General features: G+C 39.3%; 1 pseudogene; it reads left to right on the top strand.

Moving 5' to 3' along the window:
* Positions 1–22,932: 22,932 nt before the first annotated feature.
* The window catches only part of LOC149163541 (lysine histidine transporter-like 8), a 30,666-nt pseudogene continuing 29,337 nt past the window's right edge, over positions 22,933–24,261 (top strand).

Here is a 24,261-nt window from a genome sequence, read left to right as displayed (position 1 = left end):
GAAAATTGGATGAAACGTGGCCTTTCAGATTATGTGTTGTGCTTCAGGAGTATCCAGTCTGAAAATGTATGAAACATGGTACCTGGAGGAGAGAAGATCATAGGCCGGCACCTACGTACTAGTATCTTAGCTAGTACAAGAGCTAAGGGGGTGGTAGCTCCCTTCCAGTAGCAGTTGAAAACTTTGGAGCATTGTAGCAGGTAGCAGCCTGTGTACTAGTAAATGGATCGGCTAGTACAAGAACTATGGGGGTTGTAGCTCCCTTCCAGGAGAGACTGGAGAACGAGAGAGGGTTGTAGCTCTATGCAGGTGGAAGCCTGCGTACTGGTATAATACTGCACCAGTACAGAAATATTGTAAAAGGATTTTCTTATTAAGAAGAAGATTGAGATGACTTGCAGTAGGTGGTTTTCTCCCACATTGGGTTTCCACCTTATATCATGGTGTTCATGTGTGTGGCTTATGTGTGATGATCTGTTCTATTTTACTGCACCTGTTTACTATTAATATGGTTGATAATGTTCTAATGCACTCATTAAGGATCAACTAACTGAATCATAAGAAGTTGTGGCAGTAGCATATGTGAATATGAATATGGAAATGAAAAAGTTTTATTGATGTGATAATACTGATTCACCCCCCCTCTCAGTATTATTTCCAATAGAGAGATGTCGATGGGTTGGGTCTGCGTAATGTTTCCCATATTGCCTTCAGAAGCCACTTGATAAATTTGAATAGGTGTTTGAAGGGGCTGAAATCGGATACAAGAAGCAAACCGTTCGAGACAGGCGATCATTTCCTAATGGGCAGGGAGGAACGAGGAATGGTGGTGACGATCAGACCAAGGGGGTTCCTCAAGAGACATGGTCTCTATAATGGCTTCATCGGAAGGAAATATTTCCTTTAATGGATCCGAAGTACCATCATCTCGAAGCCAAGGGAAATGAACATACGAGTTGGGAATGCTGCTCGGAGGAGTAGGGTCAAGAGGGGGAGCCAATGCAGCAATGATTTCGATGTGGTTGAGCTCGGCGGGACTCAACGGCATCATATCGCCCCAATATTCTATCTGATTAGCCGGAGGAAGGACCCACGGATCAGAGCGCACATAAATCATATTAATAGGAGCGAGATTAGGAGGTGGGAGGGGAAAGACACCCATCAGGGCGAGATCTTTAAAGAGCCCGGCTCCCACGCTCTCACATGATTTGGAGGTATGCTCCACGAAAGGCACGTTGCCTTCGGAAGAGGAGGCGAAGAAGGAGAGCTGGTCCATGGTGACAATCTTCCCCTGATGAGGGAAACGAATGACGCGGAAAAGAGAGGAAGCCATGGCTTGCATGGCGTATGTCCATCTACGTCCAAGGAGGAGGTTGTAGGTAAGATTAGCATCGACAACTTCGACCTCCACTTCTACCGTCTTCCCTTCCAAAGAGATGGGCAATCATTGGAGGATACCATAAGGACGGGACTCTCTTCCGTCAAAGGCTTCCAATGGCGTAGGAGACTAGCTCAGCGTCAGAGAACCAATAGCTTTCCAACAGGCAACAGACATGATGCAAGTTGAGGCACCTTCATCAATGACTGTATGATGAATCGTTTTAGTATTGATAATGACCTGGATGAGGAAAGCGATTTGGTGAGGCAATCTTGGCGTATGGCCCTCGAGATAAAAAGAAATCAGATCCGAGTCAGCCGAGTCTATGCCACCGATGGCCGATAGCAAGGACTTCCTCTAGGAGGGGCAGCTCTGGAGGACTTCTAAGGCGGACATATCAGATGGAGCCTGAGCTAAGTCCTCAACGATGCTGTAGTGCTGGGCAACACGAGCATTAGGGTTGTAAGAAGACTTCCAGAGTACACCTTTTGGAGGGGGTCGGATAGTCGTCTCAGTGCTAGGTCTTTTGATGTGGAGTGGACCAGAACTGGATGGAGAAGTGCTGGAGGAGACCTCAAGCTCTTTCCCGGAATGAGATGGATATTCTTTTGCTCGAGTAGTGACATGGATGGGAATCGTCCCAGCCATAAATACTTGAGAGCCGAATGAAGAAGAGGGTTGCGATGGATCTGCCACAATTTGAGTTTGCTGTGAAGGGAAAGGTTCTTTAAGCACAGCAAGAGTCCCAGGAGCACCTTTCAACAATCGACTAACTTCGGACCGCCTGGGGCAGTCTTTAGTGTAGTGATCCTCATCACAGATAAGACAAGGATACTTAGGTTTACGTTTGGCTCCTTCCTCGGGTGGAGGTTTAGGGGAGTCCTATTTGGGCTGTTCGGATTTATTCTTGGCTTTCCCTTTCTTTTTCCCTTTCGAGGATTTATCCGCCGTGGTGGACTGGATGGCGTTAACCTCGGAAGTGTTTCCAGAATTAGATTGACCCTGAGAAGTGTTTTCACTAGAAGCATTCGGTTTTTGCTTCCCAGGGTTCGCGGATGATTTCTTTGAAGATGCGTTTACAGAGCCAATAACACCGTCAACAGATGGTTTTGGCAGAGCTTTGGATGTTCCGGGTCTCGGGGCGTCTGGAAAATAATCATATAAAGTACCTGACTGAGAATAAACTAAGTCGAGGTACTGAGCACGCGCGATAGCTTGCTCTTCAGTCACACAAGCTCCCATGGCAATGTCTCGTGCGATCGCAGGGACAAAGGAGGTCGTGAACCAATCGGTTAGGAGCTGATCAAGAATCCAAAACTTGATCAAGTGACGACGCCGTCTCCATTCATGTATATGATTGGATATATGGGTGGCTGTGTCCTATTTGAGAAACGTAAGGAGATGTGTCCCTGTCTCATACCGAATGGGTAACTGAAAATGAGTTAGGAATGCCATAGCCAGTGAGTTGAAATCTTGAAATGTTCTGCGATTCAATTCAATATACCACTTAGTGGTCGAGCCAGTGAGAGTCCTTTGGAAGAGGCTGAGCCGGATGGAATCATCAAGCCACGAGTTGGATGAGCACCAAAGGTGATAGGTCATGACATGGGCTTGAGGGTCCTCACCAGCTTTGCCATCGAATTTCGTGCAATCACTGGGTATCTTAGTTGGAACTGGTGGCCAATATGGATTATGAAGAATGGGATCATTTTTCAATTTGGACACATCTGGCAGTTCCAATGTCGCTAAGAAAGGTAACTGAGGATTGAAGGACATCTGTGGCCATGGAAGAGAGGTAGTACCAGGGTTCCAACCAGGTGGTGGTTGCCCCGATGGACTTTGTCCGGATGGGCCTGGCCCATAAGGGTTCTGCCCATAGGGATTTTGCCCATAGGGGTTCTGTCCATAAGGATTTTGTCCATAAGCAGACAGCTGACCCTGGGTCTACCCCCCAGCACCCCATGAATTAGCAACTTGACTTGCGGGTGCAACATACTGTTGCTGATAATTCTGGTAAGGAGTGTCCTACATTTGTTGATAATTTTCATAAGGGGTGAACTGAGTTTGCCCCTAGGGTTGTTGGTAACCATACGGTTGTTGAGCTCCATACTGAGCTTGGTAAGAAGGCTGCACTTGATAAGAAGGTTGGGATTGTGACCCACCTTGCATTTGATAACCAATTTGAGTCCGGGGCCCAGAAGGATGTCCTTGAACAGGTTGAGCTTGGACCATCTGGCTAGAAGGTTGTCATGGTTGGGCTTGGGACGGACCCTTTTGCCCAGAAGGATGAGCTTGCTAGGTGCCAAGTTGTCCTTGAGCAACCGAGGGTTGTCCTTGCGGAACAGATGGTTGAGCGGGCTGGACAGCCGGTTGACCTTGAGGTTGGCCAGCCTGTCCAGAAGGATGACTAGGCTGGGCAGTGGGTTGGCCCTGCTGTACGGAAGGCTGACCCCCTTGCCCAGAAGGATGACTAGGCTAGGCAGTGGGTTGGCCCTGCTGTACGTAAGGCTAACCCCCTTGCCCAGAAGTATACCCCTGTCGGACTGCCAGTTGACCTTGTTGAATATAAGGTTGTCCTGCTTGTCCAGAGGGATAACCTTGCTGGACACCAGGTTGACCTTGTTGGATGTAAGGTTGTCCTGGTTGTCTAGACAGGTAACCTTGCTGGGTACCAGGTTGCCCTGGATAACCAGAAGGTTGAGTCAGATAAGTAAAAGATGGACCACTAGCGGCCGAAGGTTGTCCCTGATAGGGTTGTCCTTGTAGGCCCCCAGGTTGTCCTGGGTAAGACTGGCCATAATATTGCTGCCCTTGGGGGGTTTGCATATAAGATGGCTGGCCTTGGTTAGGCGGTCCCTGCAGCTGTGCAGGCCTTACTTGGCCCCCATGGAAAGTGGTGGCATTCCAAGCAACGGATAATGGTACCGAAACCTCAACAATAGGTTGAGTAGGCAAGGGTCGAGAAGGATAAAGGTATTGACCAGTAGAATCGTAATAATAGAATGGACCCTGTGCATTCGGATCCTGAACAGCTTGTCCATACTCATCATATGGCCCCCCCCTGGGACGGGACCAGAAGAGGGTGGTGCACTTTGTGCAGGATGGACAACTTTGGGTGTGTGTGCCGGCTGGCCGCTACTCACTTGACCGTGAGGGGGACCAGCACCAGTATTCAGAGCTGAAGATGTTGTAACGACACTAACAACTGGAGTTGAATGTGCTACACAAATAGTTGGATTCGTTGGAACTGAAGTGACAGGTGTATTGTGGACTCGTGAAACAAAAGATCCTGAAGTGGGAGTGATATGGGGGTCCCACATACTCAAAGCAGGGATCCTGGCACTTATATTATCCCTCAACGACTTATAGCATGAGGGTACCGGAGAAGTAGCCGGGATAGGAGTGTCGATATTCGACAAAACGGGTGTCTCACTCACTCTAGGAGATGTCTCATCGATGTGAGAGGTAGACATTGGAGACGAAACACCAGGGGGGGTAAAAGGAATATCGTCCTCTTCAGGCTCCCAGATGGGGTTCCAATGAATTTCGTAATCCTCGTCGTCCGGGGTGCGAGAGTTGATCTGTTGGATACTCGGGATAGCAGGAAGAGTATCACTCACAACCGGTACCTCAGGAGCAACGGAAAACGGAGACCCTTGATCACTTGGAACGGGAGTCGATGGTTCAGCCAGGATGACAAACTTCAAACAAGACCTAAGGGAATCTAACGATAAGGACCCTACTCAAACTAACGCACACAAGATCTAACCAGGTAATGTTAATTGTGGCCAAATAGATTTTAAGACGCAAGGACACATCTTGACCATTTCATGTTTTAAGAGTCGAGAAAAGGAAAAAAAAGGTGACTCTAGTCGCCTTCGAATATTTTGTGAGCCCGAAGTGACAAACTGCTCAAGTGAGCCTTTTCTTTTAAGGAGTCTGAAAAGGATCAAATGTGACTACTCTGGAGAACTAGGCAAAAGGGTTTACCAAACAAATCTGTAAAACTGCATATGCACCTTGGCAGTCATATGAAAACCAAGGACTTCCCGTACGGCAGTCAATCTTTCCGATGCTGTGTTCGGTGCGTTACGGCTTGTAAGGCGGTAGACACGGCTTCCTGTTGATAAAGGATGATAACCTAGTGGGGTCTCCCCTATATACGCAACAGTACGTGGGAGCTCAAGTCCGTGCTAGACCATTATCGAGTAACAAAAGGAGGAATCACCCAACCGTAATGTGAAACAACAGTGACTAGGTTTAACGACGCCGGAGCACGTCTCTAGCCTAGACCTCTAAACAGTGAGCGTTATGTTCCAATGCGTTTTTAAGTTCATTCAGTTCATTTTATGGTTGATCTTTGATTGGGTTTCAATTTCCAGGTCCTACCGTATGTAATCTCTCACAATTCCCTAAATGCAAGCTATATGCCAAAGAATATCATTTCGTTCGATGAATACTAACTACGAGAGAGTTGAGAATTTTTCAAACAAACAAAATGACCACAAACAATCAAGAACCACTCTAATGCAGCTAATGGCAATAAATGAAACTTTTTTTTTTTTGTTTTAAATCACTAATCAATGAAAAGCTTCTAATTTCAATTAACTAATTCAACGCAAAAGAGATTGTTCGTTTTCTTTTCAATGGAAAAGTGCACTAAACAAATTTTGAGAGATAATAACACCGAGTAAAAGAGACAAATTTCACTCAATGAGAACACAATCAAATCCCCAAAACACCAAGATAGTCCTTCAAACCAAGAAAAAAACACAAAGACCTCTATGAGCTATGTGATCTAAGCCCAAACGAAGCCAAGCGAAATCCAAGCGGAAAAGAAGCAAATCACTTGAATATCAATAAAAGGCTTTGACAACTACTGAGAAAGTGCAAAAAGTAATCACAAAGTCGACTGGACGATCAAAGAACCCAAGACTCCTACGGAAGGCTCGATGCACAAAGCCACTAGATGCCCTAGGGCTGAAATGTGAGATCGATGGAAAGAGGCAAACACCCGAAGGACGGAGGTCTAAAACCAGTCAAACAAGGATCAAACACACTCTAGTAATTGAAAAAGACGTGGCAAGATACCAATCCAAGCTCAGAGGGCTCGAAAACAAGCAAACTAGAAAAGTTGACAGGCTTGGCACGACTGTCAGGCTGCAACTCGTGCTTTTATGGGATTGGCGCGGGTTGTCTTTGAGTAACTTGCGCCAATTGGCGCGACTGTTAGGCTAAAAAGTGTGCTAATCAAGTTTGATAAATCAAAACAAAACAAGCAATCCAGGGCTTGAAAGCAGTATCCAGGCAGACCAGGAAGCAAGAGACAGCAAGAAACCCAACCCAGAAAGCTATCTAAGCAATCAAAACAAGAGAAACCAAAGAGACAAGACAAACTCCAAGTTGTTTAGTCCGTAAACCAAACTGGAGATTGACTGAGGTGGCGTTGATCTACTTCGCTAATGCAAAGCAATAGTGTTTCGAAGGCTATCTGGCCGTACTTCAGGTTCCGTCTAAAGTTTACAAATCAAACAACAAGTTAACTCCCCAGCGGAGTCGCCAAATTGTTGTGGAGGTAAATCCCCTCTGCAGACAGAGACAATCCCTACTAGCCCAGACCGGGTCTAGCAACAATCAAACAATGCTATCACGCAAGTTCCTAATTGCAAATTAAAGGTGGATGATGAGAACCTACTTGGATTCCAACACTAATATTCGTAGAAGGGACGTCGCTCTCGTTCCTTTGCCTTGGCCGGTCACGATCCCCACGATCTCCGTGATTGGACACCTGCACATGCAAAGAACAACACAAATACAAGCATAAAACCCAATAGATGCAATTATATAACAGTCAGAAAAGATATAACTCAACATCAATCATAGGACAATGAGAGTGGAACCATAATGATAGTCATCTATTATTGATAAATAACAAAGAAGAATACAACCATAGTTCTGACGTCAAATCCTCCTTTGGCTGGGTAGTCAGCTACTCAAGTCTTTCAAAGCTCGTTGGGATGGGAAACAAGCCTCTCTCTCTTGGGTGACAAGAATCTCCTCACTTAGATTTGGCCTTATGGGTGCAAATAAGGCTCTTGCAGCTTCAAATCTTGAACTCCTGGAATTCTCTATCGCTATGGTGGAACTGGAATTGGAACTAGCTTGCTCAAGGCATAGAGACAAGCTTTTATAGATAGAGAGGAAAGAGATAGGACCAACCACATTATTCATGGGATTGGCTTTATCACTTGGAAACTTCCATGAAAGGTGGCAAACCACTTCCCTTCTATGGAGATTTGAAGCCAAACCATCCTAGCCCAACATAGATTCAGTTGGTGAATGGGTTAAGGAGAACCTTCGGAAGCTTGTTTGTTAAAAACTTTACTCAATTCAGTTGGCGCGAGTGCGACTCTGAGACAGAGCACCAATGGCGCACCCTCTTTAGAGGATTTCCCTCATTGGCGTGGGCAGTACACTATGGACCCACGCTAATGAAAAAAAACTGTTTTCATGGGTATTCTGCAGGAGATGTCTTCAGGGCATATGAAGCTCATACTTAGAGGAATATGATGCAAGTGGTTTCAGGTCATGTCACTTCTCATAGGTCCCGGAATGAGTCCTCCATTGTGCGGGTGAGGGGTAACAGGGACAGTGACAAACGGTGACAAATTGCTGTGTAACAGTATGTTTTGGAAATCATAAATGAAATGGCATTTTCATATGCTTAGTTTTCATCTCAAAATTTACTTTTCAAATTGCATTAGATTCATTGCATTGAAGATTCATTTTGGGATTATCACTGAGTATAGATTACATCGCTTAGTGTTGAAAACTGAAAAGTGCATTTTCATTCATTGAAAAGGAAAAGTGAAAAAATTCATGTAGGTGCATCTTAGTGAATTGAAATTCATTTTACTTTTGGTGGGTGCATTGGAATAGTGAAAGTGAAAGTTCTAGTTAGGAAGCTTTGTTTGTTGCATACATGGTTGTTTTATCAATGCCTCAACTTCTTCCCTATGCTAGATAGCTTTCATTGAAATGAAAAGAATCTTTTTCTCACACTAGTTGCATCATAGGTGTGTTTAGGTGACATCAATATTTGAGCCTTCAAACCAAAAATTAATTCAAGATCAAATCTAAAATTTATCTCAATTAACCTAAGGAGAATTTGGAATATTAATGAAAAAATTTAGAAGTCTAGGCTAGAGACGTGTTTCAGCGTCATTAAATATAGCAGCTGTTGTTGTTTTCTAGCGTTGCATCCCAATGTGAAATATCATTCCACGTACAGAAGTGTATATGATTGTTCTCCAATACTTTATGGGAATGCTCTCATCGAATGGTTATGCATTAGACATCATTACAACGGACTTCACTCCCACGTACCATCGCGTATATTTTGGGATTCCCCTATAGGTTTATTTCCATCCATAGGTAACTAAGTTTTTCGCCTTGTATATTGTGATACACCGAACACTCAGGGAGATTGGTTGTCATACATTAAGTCCTTGTTTTACAAAGGTGTATATTTCAGTTCATGGTTTCTTGGTAAACCCTTTTTCCTAGTTATCTTTCTTTGTTTTTGTTTGTGTCTTTAATTTCTAAAATCAATTAATTGAGCACGAGACAAGATCCTTCCTATGGAAATACTCCTTAGTAGATCGTAGGTTGAGACTAATGGAAACAGTCCCTGAGTCCACAAATTAAGGAAACCCCTATGACAAGAATCCTAGCCTTTTCCTTCCTTTGGAAATATTGGTGCTCCTTACATGGAAACATTGTCCCTTCCCGAATTTACCATTGGTCTGCCAGTTTGGTTAATTTCGACCCCTATGGTTCCGAATGTCCAAAATTCTTCTCAATTGGGTTCTTCTCTACTTGAACAATATCAACCTCTGGTTGATCCTAAATTTGACTCTTTTCCTTCTTCGCTTGTTCAATCATCTTCCTCTTCGTCTCATGAAATCCTGCAAGTTAGTAACTAGTTGTATAAGAAGAAGAATAAAATGAAGATTAAGAATAATAAATATAACCAAGGGGGCAACCTAGAAACCATTTCTACAAATGCAACTGATGTGGAGAAACCTTCCAATCAGTGCCGTAAATTGAAGTTCCCTCGCAAGCTTTGTAAGGGTGATCACCTTCTTAGAGATTGTCTTGGTATTCCCAAGGTTTTAGAAGTGTGGTCCACTGGCTCAAAACAACCTTTGTTATCAACTTTTGGAGATCATGCTGGTGACACACCCTCAACTAGTAATAGTAAGGTCCATAAGAAAAAGGGTAAGATAAAATTTCCCTATAGGTTATGTGAAGGGAATCATCCTATTCACATTTGTCCTTATATGGATGAAGCTTCCAAAGTGTTGGACAACCTTACGTCTTCTCAGCCTCATCTTTTGATTGGTTATCGAAAGCTTTCCCTAATCCTCCACTAGTTGATCAAGTGATTGATCAGAATTCATCTCTAGTCAATCCCACTCTCTCTGAATGTGAATCCCATGAGCCCATTCCCAACCAACCATTGGTTGAGAAAATGGTTGACTTGATTCCACCTTCAGTTGATTGTACCTTTCCCATAGAGAGTGAACTTCATACCACTCAGGTTCTTCTTGTTTCTTCAGATTCCAATGAATTTGGGGGTAGTCCTCCCATTCCCGCGGTACAGGGGGGTGATCCTTCGCTCCCATGATGTAAGAGGGAAGTTCTCCCATTTTGGTGGAACCTTCTCCAATTAGTTTAGTCACATTCTTTGATTGGAGTCGACTGGCACGATATTGTATTCCTTCTTGTGTGCCCTTTCAGATCACAGTATAGGCTATATACCCGTACCTGGCATAATTGTGGATGAAGGTGCATCTGTTAGTATTATCTCCTAAACTACTTGGAAAGTTTTAGGTTCTCCACAACTTGTGCCCATTTCCTAGAATATGTTGGTTTTTAACAAAGGAACCAGTCAACCGTTAGGGATCCTTCCTAGGTTTCCTATTACTTTTGGAGGAAAAATTGTCTATATCGATGTGATGGTTGTCCAATTCCCTTTGGATTTTAATTTATTCCTTGGTCGTGACTATGTTTATGTCATGGGAGCTCTTGTATCTTCTCTCTTTTGTGTGATATGTTTCTTGCATGAAGGAAGAATTGTGACCATTGATCAACTTTCGTTTGTTGGTCCTAATATGGCTCCCAATCAACCATATTCCCTAAATGGTCCATGTATGCAAGTGGTATCACCCCCGCCACAGGTTAATTATGTGGCCACATGTTCCATGCCCGCATCTACTGATGATCTAGTCAGTGATATAGTGCATCATGTACTGGGGGCATTGGAGCCTGATCTTTCCATTAGATCCCTTGACATGTATCCCTTCCAGAGCATTGTTCTCCCATCTGATGAGAACCTCTTGGAAGCCATGGCCTCTTATGGTCCATAATCAAGGTTCTTGGAGCAGATTTCCTTGTCTTGTGTCAAGATCCTTAAAAAATGAATCAAGGTTCTTGGAGCACAATTCCTTTTCTTGTGTCAAGTTCTTTAAAAAATGAATCAACGTTCATCGAGCACAATTCCTTTTCTTATGTCAAGCTCCTTAAAAAATGAATCAAGTTTCTCGGAGCAGATTTCCTTTACATGTGTCAAGCTCATTAAAAAATGAAACAAAGTGTCATGATCATGGTTCTTTTCCTGTGTCAAGCTCGTTAAAAAATGAAACAAAACCCCTTCCAATTCAAGTCTTTGATTAGATCTCATAAATTCCAAGTCTTTCACTTGATCTCATAAATGAACCTTCATTAGTTCCACTTGTTAGTAACTAGTCATCTACTTAGGTGAGTGAAATGAAGCTTGGGGGCATGTACCTTGAATTAAGTCATTGTGTTGGGGGCATGCAAACTAATCTCAAGCATAGTTTTTCTTTGTTTCAAGATTGTGTAAAAATGAAACCAATCTCAAGGATGGTTTTTCTTTGTTTCAAGTTTTTGTGATAATGAAACTAATCTCAAGAATAGGTTGTCTCCATCTCAAGCTTGTGTAAAAATGAAACCAAATCCAAGCATAGTTGTTTCTCACATTTCAAGCTTGTGAAAAAATGAAACCATCTTCAAGTATCCTCAAGCATAGTTTCCCATGTTTCAAACTTGTGTAAAAATGAAACCAGTCCCACTTTACCACATTTTTATCAGCTTATTGTTTCCAAATGAGCCTTGGTTTTTTCGTTCCACTGTCACCATCTCTTTGGTTGATCAAACGTTTTCACTTGGTTTTTTTACCCTTGCTCGAGGAACATATGTGATGAGTGGTCTTATTAGCCATCCTATTGACCTTTACATGTTTTGAGTAGTTCCATCATGACCGGAACCAGTTTATATCCTTTTATACCACTTCTTTCGCAAGGTGGAATCCTCTTTTAGCTCTTTCTAGACTCCAAAAATATGAAATGACAAAGGACTTGTATTTTTGAACTTGTAAAAGTAAATGAAAATATGTCTACTTAGTATAATTTTTACCCTTTTCCAGATTGAGATAGACTTGCTGTGAAAAAGGAATACCTTAGTCGAACATGGCTAAGAGGTTCTCTTAAGTATTGCTTCTAATTTTTTGTACTTGAGACTATCTACAAAAAGGGACATCTGGAGTTTCTTTTTTTACCCTTTTTCAAACTCTCTAAGCATCAAAAAGATGTCGAGTTACCCCTCTGTCAGACTTATAAAACTAAAATGACGAAGGCCTTGTCACGATGATGAGACCGAGCTACTCCTTCCTAGGGAACATTATAATTACTAGGATGGATTCATCCGAAGGATGAACTTATAGGACAAGCATATGGTATCCTCTTTAATATTGAGATTAAAAATAAAGAGGAAATCACTAGAAATAGTGGGGGAAAATGGAAAGAAACATATATTCTGTATTTTGTGTGAAAGACAGTGTGTCACTCTTAAACATGAAACTTATCGGTATCTCATATCGGGTTTGGGACATCCTCACTTTTTCACTTGTCTTACTGGGTTTTGGAAAAAAAATTTCCTCTCATTTTTTTATATCTTATTGTCACCATGACCTCTGATCTTATTTTGAGTCAAATTCTGCCAAATTTGGAGTCGTGTCATTGATATGTTCAAGGGAAGTCCCACCTGCAAATTCAAACCACTTATACCCTGTTTGACTTTTTCTGTAACAATCCTAAATCACTCTTGCCAACTCTACAAAATCCTATGTTTCATGTCGATGATGTGGGAAACATTATGGCCCTCCTTCGACGGATCACTTCATGTTGACTCAAACTCATTGTCTAGGAATATGATCTAGAAACTCCCTTTCAATACCTTGGAGCTGGCATGCCTCAATGGCAGGTTCTTTACATTCAACGATAGGTTCACATCATTGGCCTTCAATCGAATTATTTTATGAGTGTTCGACTTCAGCTTCATTGTTCACACTCTTGGATTGTGTTGTTGTACCTTGAGAGCCATCATCATCACTGGTGTTTCCTCTCATGCCTGTTAATAGTTTACATCAGGTGGTTTCTACCATGTTCGACTCTAACACATCTTTTCACATGGTGGGACTCATACTTTGGTTGAATCGAGATAGAGATGAAAATCCTGTGTTTAGTCTGATAAATCCAGACTGCATGGAGTTATTATATAATCATGATTATACACATGATGCCTTCTATTTCGATGGTCGCGTCCATGTCGTGGATTCATACACATAGTCCCTTCTATTCAGATGGTTGCGTCCATGCCGTGGATTCATGTATTGTTAAATGCCTACTCAGAGATGTATTATTAGGAATACTTACATCAGAGATGTCAAATATATTGCATCATGATTGATTTGCAGGTCTCCTGATAGTGTTTCTGGGTCCTCACCTTGTCTTGTAAAGCACTTCAACCATCACTTCCCATTCTACCTTCATGCTTTAGGGGGTATATGTTATAAAGTATTTTTTCACACTCCCCGTCTCATATCCTGAAGTGTCGAAATGATGAAAATTTTCAATATATTCACCATGGAACATATACATAAGCATCCCCAAAGAAAAGAATAAAACTTTCCCTGAAAAAGTTCTGAAGAAACTTGCTCAAAAACCTTGTTTTTAGGATCAGCGCTTTTTTCATCACTAGTGACCCTTGCTGGTACCTTGTTGCACTATACTGTCCTAATGCTTCCAGCTTAGCTTTTATTAGGAAAACCCATGTTGAACATCTTCAGACAATTTTTCCTAAAATGTACACTGGTAGAAAATGATGAAATTAGTGACTAGGTGACTAAAAACGTTAGTCGCCATAGCTTTTCCTAGTGAAATACTACCAAAAATGAGAAATCTTAAGTGACTGAACTAAAATCGACTAACATAAATGACTAATTTAGTCCCAAGTTAAAATAAATGACTAACAAATAAGTAATACAATTAAAAATGATTAACATTAATTGCTAATTTAGTCTAGGAACAAAAATACAACTAGATAACAAGTACTCCAATAATACAAAGTAGTCAATTATGTTAGTCATTTTAATTGTGTCACTTTGACAATCTAAACTTACAAGTGATAGGGGATTCAAAGGTTGTTGTAGATTGACTGAAATATTATACTTCCTTAAACACTTCTTTATTGAATTAGTGGATGATTAGAGTTATAGAGTTAATTAGAATATTCAAGGTTATATCCTTTGATCACATACATAGGGAATTCAATTCAAAGGCTGACAAATTATCCAAAATGGGAGTGGGCTTACAACTGGGTCAAATACATTATGAAAAATAACTATAAGGAGAAGTGTTAGTTAATTAGTAGAGGACACATTTCCTTTAGTTAAAGACTTAACTTTTCATGCATATCTATACATATCTATTTAACATTTATTTTTTATCTTGCAAAGTGGTAGCGCCAAGGAGAGGGTATCAACTTCAATCAATGAATGTTCACTTAGTACCACTACCCAGTTTCCTTCATGTAGATTGTCAAATGTATTAATTTTGCTTCACAACTTTTCATGGTGATTAACTTACTTTTATACACCTCTAAGTGACACTACAACCCCCAAAACTGTCTAATTATTTGACCTCTTCAACCCTTGTTAGAGTCTTCTTAGATGTGCACTCATGCCCAAAGTAGAGCATAACACTAGCATCCCAAATGTGCATGTTCATTCCCTCTTTTAATGGCTCTTTGAAACAAGGTTATCACTTTTCCTAAAATGAAATGTTCACATCTTAAGGCAAAGCATGTACTTTTCTTATGACAACCTAAAGTATGCAAGTGAATAGGACAAGACTCTATTTTCTCAAGATGAAAACATAGGGTATTACAACCCCATTCACGCAACAATTTGAATACATTCAACCTAAATAAGGATACATACCATACTCCTTCCAAATTTGCATATGACTTTTAAAAAACTAACACTTTATTTTAACTATTAAATCTACTTACTATATACTATATTTTGTTTGCACCCACTTAATATACAAGACCACTTAAATTTTTTCAATGCAACCATGTTAAGAAAATTTGTTTCCTTCCCACATCTCAAACTCTACCTTCAATTTAACAACAAAATTATTGGATATAAACCATAACCTTAAAAATAAATTTTTATTATTATGATAAATGCCAACCATAAATGTTTTTAAAGAGCACTAAAAACTTATAAAATCCCATTAGTTTCTCAAATACAACCCATTAGTTTCTCAAATGTAACTATAATATGATGTAAGTGAAAATAAAATATTGAATATGATTTTTCACCATAAATATTTTAAATATTTCATATTGTTTTTTACCACCCCTAAAAACTTATAAGATCCCGCTAGTTTATCAAATACAACCCATTATACAACTATAACATGATCTAGGTGAAAAAAAATATTGAATGTTGTTTTTCACCACGAAATTTTTAAATGTTGTATTTTTTTTGCCGCGAAAATTTTAACATTTTGAAAAAATTAAGTTTTAATTTTGCTTACAAAATTCCTCCAACCAAAATTTCATATCTCTTTTATTTTCATATGGTGGGAGAAAAAACAATATTTTAGGGAACAACTAGATGATTCTCCATTCTAGTTGGAAAGGTCACAAACAAATGAAGAAAGGGGTGAGGGATGGAGAGGGATTTGGTTTCACCGTAGTGGTATACTCGATATATAATGCCAACATCAGATCTTCAGTCCATTGACAGTGCTATGTTCCATTTTTAACTTCAACGCATTTTAGCCTCACATTCAGTGTTCCACATAGAGAAGAGTACATCCACCTCCGGTATGTAGTTCAAAATCCACTATTTTTATGTAGCCATGGTTCAAAATCCATTGTTTTTATGAGCAGGAGCATAAAATCCAAATAAGGGGATTAAATGATCAAAAGGCCAACATTGTGGCTGCTAGGGCTATTGTGAGAAGCCTCCACACCTCACTTGGCCCCAAGGGAATGGACACGATGATCTAGAGCCTTGACCATTGCAAAATAGATGTTAAAAAATTGAGAAGCAAGATGGATGTATGTTAAACATTTGAACTTTGGAGGGTTATCATTTGGAGGCAAAGCTAAGGCACAAGCCTAGGGAAACTTGTACATGAAAAATCACACAGCCTATGGTTTCTGGATATTTGAGGGTTTTGACTATTAAAAATTTCTACTAAAACATGTTTTGACAGATTTTGTACAGTGATAGTTTCTGTGACCTTTTAAATGAGGAAAAATTGAGGGATTATAGATCATTATAAGTGTAACGTTAGGCATTCTATCATGCTTCGTCATAATCGAAAATTCAGTTATCAAATATTTTCTTCAATGGTTGCTACTTTTGACATCATTAGTACTACCACAAGTACTCACAATCCCAACAAATCCTTCCAGGTATGCATTTATTTTTCTAGTATTTTCTTCCTTTAAATATGGAGTATGTCAAAGCCTCTAGAAACACACCAATATACAATTTCATCGTTTTGAGCTGATCACTGACTATCCCTTTTGCTTTCAAATTATGAATCATGTTTCAGCGCAGTTGACTTAGGCTAGCTTCGCTTTCTTAAGGTCAATTGGTCCATGCCAATAAATAATTTACAGCACAAGACTTTAATCAAGATCACAATTTGGTTGTAAGTCCTTCAAAGATGTTTTTCAAGAGATAATTTACTCACATTTGAAGTAATATATAATTTCTCAATTATCTCTTGGTAGGTGTTTGGAAAAAAGTTGTCTTTATGCCCCCATTTGGTTGATATAGAATTATACAAATGGAACTTTATCAAGGGAGGGGGCTTTGTTTCTGACCTACACAAAACACTGTCTCTGCCCAATACATATGACAATATAGCACAATAATTGGTTGTGTTAACATGTTTTTTAAAACAATTGAACTCAGGTAGAATCAAGTGCACTTGAATTACCATTTCATGAAAAACCACAACATGAAGGTGGGCTTGAATTTTTAATATACACACATGGCCCTGATATCAAGTTGCCATGATTTTGATCCTTACCTCAAGGTGCCCTAAGGCTACCCTAAGGTGTTGGGTAAAGCCCTTGGGAATGGAACCTAGGTAGTTTTTGTCAAGCTCCCACTCCATAGGCCTTAAGGGGAACATTGGGGTGGGCTAGGGTATGTAATATGAAATATGTTCCCTAAGTTTAACTCCTACCTCCATGTGCCTTCATTATTTTCTGGTAAAGCATTTGGGAATGAAACTTTGGCCAATGGTGTTGAGCTCTTTGCTTCCCAAGCTTCAAGGAGAAGTTAGAATTAAGGAGTGGGCTTGGGCTTGTAACACTGCACTTGGTATTCATCTCCATGTGCCATAAGTTCAACATCTACCTCCAAGATCCCCTACAGATTCCTGGTAAAGCCCTTGGGAATGGAACCTTGGCCAATGGTTTAAAATCACTGCTTCCTAGGCCTTAAGGAGAACATGGGTTTGGTTTGGTTTGTAAAATGAGCACTAAATATTCATCTTTGGGAGCCACAAGTCCAACCCTTGACTCTATGTGAACCATGGCTATTTTAGGATGCCTAACAAGGACCATCAACCTCAATCCCATTGAGTTTCTTGGCATTCATATTTTATATAACAACCAATTTCATTATGTTCATGTAGATTTATTATAGGTAAGCATGAGAAAATGTCTTTGATCTCCTAAAGTCTAGACATTGTATTTATTTTTGTTGTTATATATGGGTATTTTATGCATGGGTCATATTATACTATTTTACTGGTATTCTATTGCAGAATAGTGTTACATCATCTTCATGAATCAAGTAACACAATAAGATGATTATCTTCGCAAATTATTTGTTTTTCAAATCGTGCAACCCCCAAATGATAGTATCTCAAGCCTCTCTTTCAATCCAAAATCTAACTATTTGGTGGCCACTTCTTGGGATAATCAGGTTTGTTCTCAACTGTCTCCATTTACCATTTACTAAAACGAGGCTAAGTTATTACAAATGTAATGATAAATTGTGGGACCAATAACAAGATCGGATTTATATTTACCTCATGGTGAATATTTTAGACTGTATCACTATGGGGTCTTGGATAGATGGTAAATAAGGGGTGTTTCACAATCCTCAACAAGGTTCAAATCCCCTAGGGACACATTTTTCTCCTCCAAGGCCATCTTACCTGTGCAATTGGGTTGTCTTAAGTGGTTGGTGCTTTGTTCAAGTCTTAGTTGACTTTGGAACAAAAAGTAATCCTCAACCATGACTTCTCAGCTGAAGGGATATTTTTTGAGTGATGTAATCCGATTACATTGCATTGTGATATTCTCATATTGGGAAAGGGCATGTTTGTTGCATAGTGATAATGGGAAGTATCTTGCCAAAATAATTTATTTGACAAACATTCTAGCTTGCTTTGGTGTTGTGGCTGTCATAAGTTCACCTACAAACTAAAATAAGATTTTATATGAAATGACTTAGGCCCTTTATATTGGATATTAGTGGCCCTTAGGAAATATTTTCGGTGAATGGACCAACACATGAGTAATATTGGATATACAACCTTTCTTCACAAACCCAAATGATATTATATTTGTTAAGCCATTTTGAAATTTGGCCCTTTTCAATGTTACAAGCCCCCTTGCTATTGAAATTGAACAAAACTCACACTAATTTAGGACAATATCTTACTGATGTGAAAACATTATTTTTGAAATGTTGGGAGTATGGCTACACCACCCTTTTCTTCATTGATTCTAGCTCATGTGACTCCAAGCATTGTCATCGTGTTAAAATTGAGTTTAACTTCTCACAAGCTTAGGATATGTAAAGAGTGATTGTCTGTTGAGTCATTTTGACCATTAGTTAGGATTGTGGTAAGTTGCTAACCTTGTACATATATGATTTGTTCACACTTTATGCCTTTCTTCCCATTATGGCAGACACAAATGTTGAGTGGGTTATTAACTTATTTTTGATGTTTCAAAAATAGTGTACAACAATAACTCAACAAGGATTTGAAAAATAAGTCAAGAAAAAAAGGGGAAAAAATGGAAAAAATGGAAAAATTTGCAAAAACTAAGAAATTATGTTTTTCTGAATCACCAATTTGGATAAAATTGGTTATTATCAGGACTTACTTTTTGTTATTTAGGGTAAAAATCCTTTGACATGTCATAATTTCATGTCTATGCTAAAAATTTATCTCTATGAGAGAAAAATAGATTTTCTCCTCTCAATAAGAGTGGAGGATGAAGTCTTCACCATCACATTATGGATTATTTTGTTTGTTTGATGTGTCTGATGCCTAGTTTTAAAAATCAGTCTAGTTGAACCGAAAATTGGTCAAATTGGCCGGTTAGCTCCCCGAGATATCAAACCAGCCTAACAAATCAGATTAGTTGGTTGGTTGGAATGGAACCTTGGCCAATGGGTTAAAATCACTACTTCCTAGGCCTTAAGGAGAACATGGGTTTGGTTTGGTTTGTAAAATGAGCACTAAATATTCATCTTTGGGAGCCACAAGTCCAACCCCTGCCTCTATGTGAACCATGGCTATTTTAGGATGCCTAACAAGGACCATCAACCTCAATCCCATTGAATTTCTTGGCATTCGTATTTTATATAACAACCAATTTCATTATGTTCATGTAGATTATTAGAGGTAAGCATGAGAAAATGTCTTTGATCTCTTAAAGTCTAGACATTGTATTTATTTTTGTTGTTATATATGGGTATTTTATGCATGGGTCATATTATACTATTTTACTGGTATTCTATTGCAAAATAGTATTACATCATATTCATGAGTCAAGTAACACAATAAGATTATTATATTCGAAAATTATTCGTTTTTCAAATCGCACAACCCCCAAATGATAGTATCTCAAGCCTCTCTTTCAATCCAAAATATAACTATTTGATGGCTACTTCTTGGGATAACCAGGTTTGTTCTCAACTGTCTCCATTTACCATTTACTAAAACGAGGCTAAGTTATTACAAATGTAATGATAAATTGTGGGACCAATAACAAGATCGGATTTATATTTACCTCATGGTGAATATTTTAGACTATGTCACTATGGGGTCTTGGATAGATGGTAAATAAGGGGTGTTTCACAATCCTCAACAAGGTTCAAATCCCCTAGGGACACATTTTTCTCCTTCAAGGCCATCTTACCTGTGCAATTGGGTTGTCTTAAGTGGGTGGTGCTTTGTTCAAGCCTTAGTTGAATTTGGAGAAAAAAATAATCCTCAACCATGACTTCTTAGCTGAAAACCATGGTAGTTTCCCTTCTTAACATGCCCCCTAAGCTTATAAAAGAATGCCTAAGCTCCTATTTTCCTCACACATTTGATTTCTAGTTTCATGTGCATATGCGAGCTTGGATAGTTTTGCACCAACATTGAGTTTTTGAGCAACAAAAACAATTTTGGAGGTTCTTTGTCATCTTGGAGCTATTTTGGAGTTGTCTAGTGGAGTTGGGGGTGTTGATCCCAATGCAGATTTGGTAGTTAAATGAAGAGTTGAAGGAAGAGAACCAAAAAGGCCAAACATGGGACATGGTAACTCGTGAGGGAAGCAATAGTCGTGCAACTTAATGAACTTGTGCTTCTACTTTTCCTAGGCATAGTGTTGTTTCTCATGCTACTACTAGTACTGCTATTGACGTTGGAGAGAAGTTTAAGGAGTCTCTGAGCAAATGCACTCCAACCCTTATTGTCTTGCAAAAATATTTACCGTTCTTATTTTGAGTTTTTATCAATTTGAGAAAAATAAAGTTTGTTGGGAGAAATTTCTATCGAAAAAGTAGCTATGGTTGGAATACTCTTTATATACTTGGCTTGAATTACTAGTTTTCCTGTCACCTGGAAAATGCATCCATTGCTTACTAGTGCAGAGTAATTAGGGTTAATTTATGGCCAGCAAATGGGATTACAACTTGTTGAGTATAATTCAAGAAGGAAGGTAGAGAGACCCAATTTGGATGGAGGAGAGTAGGTGGCCGTGACCTTTCCAGCTTCGGAAGAACAAATATTCAATGGAGTCCATATCTTCTCTTTGGAAGTGGAAGTGCGTTTTCTCTGTACTACTATTTCTCCTGCTACTCTGCCTAAATTTTGTAGCAATGGATCTGGCCATTAAAGGTTCTTGCTACTTGCCTTTTCCTCTTTTTTCCACTTCATGCACCTCATGTCATCCCATGGAATGCCTGGGAATGGCTGCTGGTCCACCTAATCGCATGATAATGATATCTATTTATTTTTCTTTTTTGTTTTCGACTAAACAAGTGTCAAACAAGGGTTTGCAAAAATTGTGTCAAACGAGGTTATGATGAGTAGATGGTGACCTATTTCGAATTGGAGATGGCCTCAAAGGAAAACCACATGAAGAAAGTATCCACCTTAAGGCAAACCAAGTCTCCAAAAATGAGGATGGCTATTCAGGTCAATTTTTTCTAGAAATTTTCAAATGGTATGTTGCATACCACACACCACTCACCACACAAAAAAACACATCCTCTGTTATGGTAACCACCAAGCTTAACGGATTCTTTAGCACACAACATCACAATTTCCAAAATAAAACAAATATGCCTGTAAACTAACCTAATAACCTATCTTGTTCACACTAGCCTCAATGTTAAACAAACACCAAATTGGGCTAGTTTTTGAACTCTAACCCTAGCAGGCCCGAATTTTGGCCCTAGTCATAACACTTGGTTTATTTTAGCCATGACCTGGGATTGCCTCATTCTATAAACTCAATTTATGTATATATGTACATATTCTCCAAATATATGTTTTAAGTTTCCTTTCTAGCTTCTTTTTTCTCAAATTTGGTCACAGATTGCAAAGGGTATCCCTTCCTCCCTCTTTCTCTTACACACCCCACAAGCACAAACACAGACACTCATGCTTGGATAAACAAAGATATAATAAGACAACTATTAATCATGCAAAACCAAATATATCATGTGAAAATCAAGTGAAAATGGTTTCTTATCATGTGCGTTTGTATGAGTACAACTAGAACATGGATAAGGCTTAAAACATAAGAAAATTGGAGAACCCCGTGCAGGGGTTAAATTTGATGTCCGTTTACACGTTTTTAATTTTTTTAGCCATCAAATACAGTTTGTTTTAAAATAAACATGGCATTGGTAACTTTCAAATAATTTTGAAAAGTGTCATAATGTATGGCATATAGGAATATCAAAAGTTTGAAACTATATATATATATCTATATATATATATATATATATATATATATAGAGAGAGAGAGAGAGAGAGAGAGAGAGAGAGAGAGAGATACACACACACACACACACACACATATATATATCTGTATATGTATATATATACATACATACATACATACATACATACATACATACATATTCAGGAGTAGCGACCACCATTATTTTACTTCCAAAATCAATAAATGTATTCAAGGTTGGTCACTCCCTTTTGTGTTTAGTACCCACCATTTCAGAAATCCTGACAAAATAATTTTAAAACATGTAGTCATGATGTGGCCTCACCTCCAAAAACAAGGACACCATTTATTTCTCTTGATGGAGACCACAAGTTTCCAAGCTCACATGATATCCATAGCAAGAAAATACAACCATATAAAATTAGTAATAATCTGGACCCCTGGACTTGCACGTTTGTTGCACCTGGAAGGCATAGCAGGAGCTCATACTATCATTACCATTTGATTGCACGCAAATATCTATAAGATATACCATAACAAAATACTTACAACAACCATGGGGTTCCAACTTCCCAGTATAAGATATGGTAGATGGGATAAGATTTTGGGGCTCATGGGTTCATGCATTTTTTTCAGCATTTATATAGCTTTTTCATTGTTTTGAGCGCATTACTATTGATGGCAATGTATTGTGTTGTAGTACTCGATGACAGTGGAGCTTCCCATGCGAAGTAGGAAGAGGAGAATCTCATGAACAAAGATGTATGGTGAGGTGAGGAATGTGGGTAGCATGTGTTTGTATACTCAATTAGTTGTCCATGTTGGATATGATGATTACTTGGGGTGGTTTTATTGTTATGAGAATGGGAACAGAGCACATAAAATTTAAGGAAGAAGAAAATTCATCTGAGGATTCTGTGAGGAGATTCAGGTTGCAAGTGCCTTCCGGGACTATGGAGGAATCATGGGGAGAATGAGAACTGGTCTCAATACCACCCACGCCCATGGGTGCCATGCCCCCTTTCACCCCTGGTGCTCATTCTCCCCACCACCATATTTCTACCAATTCTCCTTCTCATGTTGTTACCCCTAGGTAGATATCCCCCAAATCTTCTCAGACACTTGCCAGCACTTTCCCTCCTTCATCCTTGGTGTCTCCTTCTGTGCTCAGGTCCCCTCATCTCAAGGCTCCTAGGACTCCAAGGACACCATGGACTCCTTCCCTTATCTCTCCCAGGTTTCTGAGCCACATTGGGACTCCCAAGAGAAGGGTTTTGACCAATATGAAGACCTATCTGGAGGAGGTTGGGCACCTCACCAAGCTCAATCCTCAAGATGTGTGGCTCCCCATCACAGAGTCTAGGAATGGGAATGCTTACTATGTAACATTTCATAATCTCAATGCAAGGATTGGGTTTCAGGCCTTGATTCTGCCAATGGATTTTACCTTCTTGGGATGGTATGTAGGATGTTCTTGATTTCTCTGTTTTTTTGCTTTCATGTTTCAATGTTTTTTTTACAAAATTGATTTTTAGGTCCATCAAAATATGATCTAATGTCAGATCACATGGATGTATTTTGTAAAATAATTTGAAGTGATTTTAGATTCATATTGACCCTAATCTATTATACTTCAAAAATGATCAAATTCCTCAGGTTAGCAATCTCAAAGTTTTCACACCCACTTGGTGTGATTAAATCATATTGATATTGCTATATCTACCTAGGTTGTAGAATGTGCCTATGTAGAATGTGTTAGTTCAAAGGAATGTAATGGATAAATACATGGGTTGCCTCTGTAGAATGTGTCTCAGTCCAATGGAGTGTAATGGATAAAAATGTGGGTTGTTGTGAGTTTGTTTCTTCTGCAACCATTGTTTTCATTTTCATTTTCTTTTTTCTTTGATATTTATACTATGGAATTCATTGATAATTGTACTATGACTTAGAACTAATTTCTATTAGTTTTACATTTAAATAGATCTATCTAAACTCCATAATTATAGATTTTTTCAAATAAATATTGTATTTTTAAAAATAACAATTTTTATGTTTTTGCACCCACTTGATGGAGTTAAATAGTCATTTAAGCTATTGGGATTCAAAATCATTGATATTAATACCTCTACCTTGGATTTAGAATGTTCCTTTAAGAGCTATGAATATAGAAGTGTGTTGGTGTGGGTTTATTCCTTCTGCAACATTGTTGTGATTTGTACTTT

The sequence above is a fragment of the Pinus tabuliformis genome, chromosome 5_1 (assembly GCF_031772625.1).
Source record: "Pinus tabuliformis cultivar Carrire ecotype Pingquan chromosome 5_1, CPIR1, whole genome shotgun sequence".
Lineage (NCBI taxonomy): Eukaryota > Viridiplantae > Streptophyta > Pinopsida > Pinales > Pinaceae > Pinus > Pinus tabuliformis.
Note: the sequence above shows the minus strand (reverse complement) of the source record. Positions and strands in the feature narration are given on the sequence as shown.